The sequence below is a fragment of the Symphalangus syndactylus genome, chromosome 15, assembly GCF_028878055.3.
Source record: "Symphalangus syndactylus isolate Jambi chromosome 15, NHGRI_mSymSyn1-v2.1_pri, whole genome shotgun sequence".
Classification (NCBI taxonomy): Eukaryota; Metazoa; Chordata; class Mammalia; order Primates; family Hylobatidae; genus Symphalangus; species Symphalangus syndactylus.
The window spans coordinates 38,613,825-38,619,144 of record NC_072437.2 but is presented as its reverse complement, the minus strand read 5'-3'; the positions used below and the strand labels follow the sequence as shown (position 1 = coordinate 38,619,144).

The window sequence follows — 5,320 nt, the reverse complement described above, 5'->3', positions numbered from 1 at the left end:
ATCTTATACAAAGATATTAATTGTACACCCGTATACAAAATCAGATTATTGCAGAGAATCTACTAGACAACATTCAGCACTCTAAATGCAATATGTTGAATTAAAGAAGTAGCCTGAGTTTAGGGAGTCAGAAACTTTTATAATGGGAAGTAAACTTGTCTGTCTCTTGTCCTAGAGGAAACACTATCTTTATTATACTGAAAAGCATAAGAAATCTGTATCTCTCTAGCAGAACCTGATTGTAAAACATTATGGTAATGCAATCTACGGTCTTGTTTTTTTTTTTAGGACAGAGTCCCCAACACACAGGCCATGGACCGCTGCTCACAGGCCACGCTATATGGCCTGTTAGGAACTGGGCTGCACAGCAGGAGGTGAGCAGCAGGCAAGCCAGCGATCAAAGCCTCATCTATATTTAGAGCCGCTCCCCATCAGTTGCATTACCACCTGAGCTCAGCTCCTGTCAGATCATCAGTGGCATTAGATTTTCATAGGAGCATGAACCCTGTTGTGAACTGCGGGTATCTAAGTTGTGCCTGCCTTATGAGAATCTAATGCCTGATGACCTGTCACTGTCTCCCATCACCCCTAGATGGGACCATCTAGTTGCAGAAAAACAAGTTCAGGCTTCCACTGATTCTACATTATGATGACCATATAATTCCTTCATTATATATTACAATGTAATAATAATAGAAATAAAGTGTGTGATACATGTAATGTGCTTAAATCATCCTGACACCGTCCCCTCTCCATCCAAGGAAAAATTGTCTTCCACAAAACCAATCCGTGGTGCCAAAAATGTTGAGGACCGCTGTTTTAGGCTACAGGGAGGGGCAGAATGGAGGAGGAATGAAGAGGGGGATGACAGAGAGTAATCTGCATATATATGTTTTTCAGTTTATTATTTTTCTTTACAGTGATTGAAAACCTATGTGTTTATTTTCTCCGTAAGCTCTAGATCCCCAGGCAAAATTCATCAGCAGGTGATAACATGAGATGGAAATAATGCCAAGGCTGTCACTCTACTAGATTATGCTCTTGTCGATAATTTTAGAAAAATGCGGGTAACATTGTTCATTCAAGAGATCTTCAAGTGTTAAACTCTCCATATTTACCCTGACAATGCTCTTTTAAAGAACTGTCTCCCTAAGTATTGAACACCTAATCCTCAGGGGTTGGCACACTGAGAGGCTGTCTGAAATCACTATTAAGTATGCATGCTTAATCCATTTTCTAGTAAGATCAATTTTAGCTATATCTTCTTATAAAGTATTCTCTCCGAAAGCTGTACTGGCCTTGCTGCCTTCATGACGAAGAGCGTAAAACAGCAAACCATAGTATAAATTATTTCTAGTAATAAAAAGTGGCAGATATAAAAATCTCTCTTACTGCTTTTATTATCCTGCTTCTAGAGCACTCTCTTCTAGTTTTCCCAGCACAGTGGTTCCCTGCAACCCTTTCTTGTTCCAGGAAGACTGGGCATATACTCTAGGGTTAGATGGCAATCTTTTCCCTTTTACAGAGCTCATACAAAATAATGAGTTGGAAACAAAATGGCAAAGAAAGCTTGGACCATTGTGCCTTCTCTCCCAGGCCTCTTCTATTGTACTTGAATTCTGGAACCCAGGGCACCTTTTGTTACATTTTCCACAAAATAAATGATCAGTATCCCATCTGGCAGAGGCAAAGGGCAATCAATGGCTTTTAACAACCCACCTGTTTTTAGCTACATGCATCATTCCAAATTTATCTAAATTCTGAGACTCTCAAGGGCTATATGAAGTAATTATTTCTATTCTCATTACTATCCTGTTCTGCATGAAAATCAACTCTCCCTTTTCAATTTTCTGCATCTAAAATATCTCTTTGAAACCTTCTTCTGGTGAAATTTCTCCCACCATTGACTTTGTTTTTATTATTACTTAATTTCAGTTGGGTTAGAAAATAAGAAAATAAGTTAACATAGACAATACATCATGCTTAAATAGAAATGCTCCCATTCAAGTCTTAATTCTTTGTCACCAGACCAGAGGTCTTGAGATTCTAATGCACACCAGATGCAATGCACATCTTCTACAAATTAACAACCCATTACAAAGTTTGTTCTGTTAATATAATTCCAAAGTTCATATTTTAAATTCTATAATATTTTTCTTATAACATAAAATAATCACACTAATTCTTCTACTAACAGGTGCAAGTATCCCGCTGGGCACGGTGGCTCATGCCTGTAATCCCAGCACTTTGGGAGGCCTAGGCAGGTGGATCACAATGTCAGGAGATCCAGACCATCCTGGCTAACACGGTGAAACCCCGTCTCTACTAAAAATACTAAAAATTAGGCTGGCTTGGTGGCGGTCGCCTGTAGTCCCAGCTACTCGGGAGGCTGAGGCAGAAGAATGGCGTGAACCCTGGAGGCAGAGCTTGCAGTGAGCCGAGATGGTGCCACTGCACTCCAGCCTGGGTGACAGAACGAGACTCTGTCTCAAAAAAAAAAAAAGACAGCCATGGTCCGAGAAATTTACTTCTTATACATACTGTGCAAAGCAAGGCAAATTAGGAGAGTGTTTTTGATTTAAACATTTTGGATACTAATTATATAATGTATTTTCAATAATAATATTGCCTGAATATATACACACGCACAATTTCATTTATACATACACAAACACAAAAATTTTTACTTTCATATTACATGGAGCAAATATTTTCTGTTAGATTTTTTTCCTATGAATCTGTTGTCATGAAAAGAATAGAGCAAAAGAGGCTTTTAGAAAATAAGAATGCTCTTCAATGTCAAACCAAAGGTCAAGAGAATTTTTCATGAGAACATTAGATAAGATTTTCAAATTCTTTACTTGGTAATTTAGAGTTTCTTTGAAAAGATTTGACTTTTGAAGTACAGTTTTAATCATAGTTTTAGAAATAAGAGAATTATATCATAAAAGCCCTTCAGTTCAGATAATAGAAGTTCATCCTTTTCATTCTTTTTTAAAATGTCAATGCGAATTTAATACATTTTACATGCTATCAGTATCAAAATAGCATCTCAATATAACTTCCCGTTTCTAAAGATTCTTTCAATGATTCTGCAGTACATTACTTCAGAAGTATCTTGTCTTCAAGAAATGTTTTTTAATTAGTTCTCTTTTCCAAAGGATCCACCACACCCATGAATATTGGTCAATGATATGTTAGTGGTCACAAAAAATCAATGTGACACTTTATTGGCCTAATTAATAAGGTATACTATGATATTTATAAGGAGTAAAATTATATAAAATTTGGTTATTGCAATGTAGTAAAATGAGCAAATTATAAGTATATATAGGTAACTTTAACATTTAATCATTTACCTTCCTATACAGTGTTTCCAACATGGCATAATGCTAAATTGTTAGAAAAGTACTAAAAGTCTTTCACCAAATCTTCAACAAAATAATTCCTTAGAAGTTAGTAAGATGGTGATAGACTATTTAGCTCCTTTATATGATAAGATTACCATAGGATTTACTGTCATTTTAGTTTACTCATTCAATTAGGGGCAACTTCTTTAAAGCAGCAATCAGGAAAGAGTTATATATGACTATAGATCCACTAAGACATATCCAGGAAATAAATACATTAATTTTAAATTAAAAGTTAAATCACCATTTTATAATACATGGTAATAATATGTCTAGATATTATAACAAAATATTTTCTTTAATTTTGACTAAAAATTTTTAAGCCTTCTAGGCATTACTTCTAAAACATTTATGAAACATTAAGTCTTTATTGTTGGATTGTGGGGAATCCTTGAAGAGACCACAGAAAAACAAACCAGCAAGCATTGTTCAATATTTACTACTAAGGTCCAGTCAGTAACACAGAAACATCAGATGTTTAAAAAGCGAGTATGTGGTATAAATAACAGGTTACACGGAAGGATGGAAAAAGCAAAAAGAAAGGAAATAAGAGTGACCAAGAAATTACTGCAAGAAGCAATTATTACCCCTTTAGTTGATGGAATAGATTCAGAGGCCACACCCCCTCGCTGGCCCTGCAGCCTCCTGGCACAGGCTTCTCTGAGCCACCAACCTGCAGCTGCCCCAGCCACCTGAACCCCCCGGCAGCACCATGACAGATCAGGCCTTTGTGACATGGACCACAAACTATGCCTACACCAAAGGGGTGCCCCGGTCCAGGGCTCACCTCTAAAAACAGCACAGGACCACCAGAAGGCTGGTCGTGTTCACCATCCCGCAAGTCTCAAACTCCATGAGAAAAGTTTTAGAGACAGTCTTTGATGAAGTCATCATGGTAAATGTCTTGGACAGCAGCGGTTCTGCTCATCTAACCATAATGAAGAGGCCAGAGTTGGGTGCCATGCTGGCAAAGCTTCACGTCTAGCCACTTACACAGCACTCAAAATGTGTATTCATGGATGCAGATACTCTGATCCTAGCAAATATTGGTGATCTTTTTGAGCGAGAATTGTCAGCAGCACCAGACTAAGGGTGGCCTAACTGCTTCAATTTTGGAATCTCTGTTTATCAGCCTTCAGTTGAAACATATAATCAGCTATTTCATCTTACTTCTGAGCAAGGTAGTTTTGACAGTGGGGACCAAGGCTTACTGAACACATTTTTTAAGCATCTGGGCAACAACAGATATCAGAAAACACCTGCTGTTCATTTATAACCTAAGCAACATTACTATATACTCCTACCTCCCAGCATTTAAAGTGTTTGGTGCAAATGCCAAAGTTGTGCATTTCCTGGAATGAGCCAAATCATAGAATTATAGTTATGATCCCAAAACAAAATGTCAAAAGGGAGTCCCATGATTCCAACGTGACTCATCCAGGGTTTCTCATCCTGTGGTGGAGCATCTTTACCAGCAATGTTTTACATCTGCCTCAACAATTTGACCTTGTCAAAGACACCTGCTCATATGTAAATGTGGAAGATATCTCAGGAGGCATATCACATCTGTCCCTTGGGGAGATTCCAGCTATGGCACAGCCTTTTGTATCCTTGGAAGAACAGAACAAGTGGTGGGAATAGGGCCAGGCTGATTATATGGGACCAAATTCCTTTGACATCAAGAGGACACGTTACACTTACCTCCGGTAGAAACACTGCCATTTCCTGTGGACACGTGTTCCTAATACTTAGTACCTAGAGCTGGGTTGAGAAAAGTCTGTTATGGCTTCAAGAGGCTTTCACTAAAACTCATCAGATGAGAGGTTTTCACAGGACAACAGGTGAGAACTGGGCAAAAGTTGTGAAGAGGCAACTGTTATATGGACAATGTTCTGCTTTTTAATCCTCTT

At 38.0% G+C, this 5,320-nt stretch overlaps 1 pseudogene; it reads left to right on the top strand.

Annotated features, from left to right (window-relative positions):
• The first annotated feature begins 4,122 nt into the window (after positions 1–4,122).
• LOC129463925 (glycogenin-1-like) lies at positions 4,123–5,120 on the top strand (annotated as a pseudogene).
• The last annotated feature ends 200 nt before the right edge of the window (positions 5,121–5,320 follow it).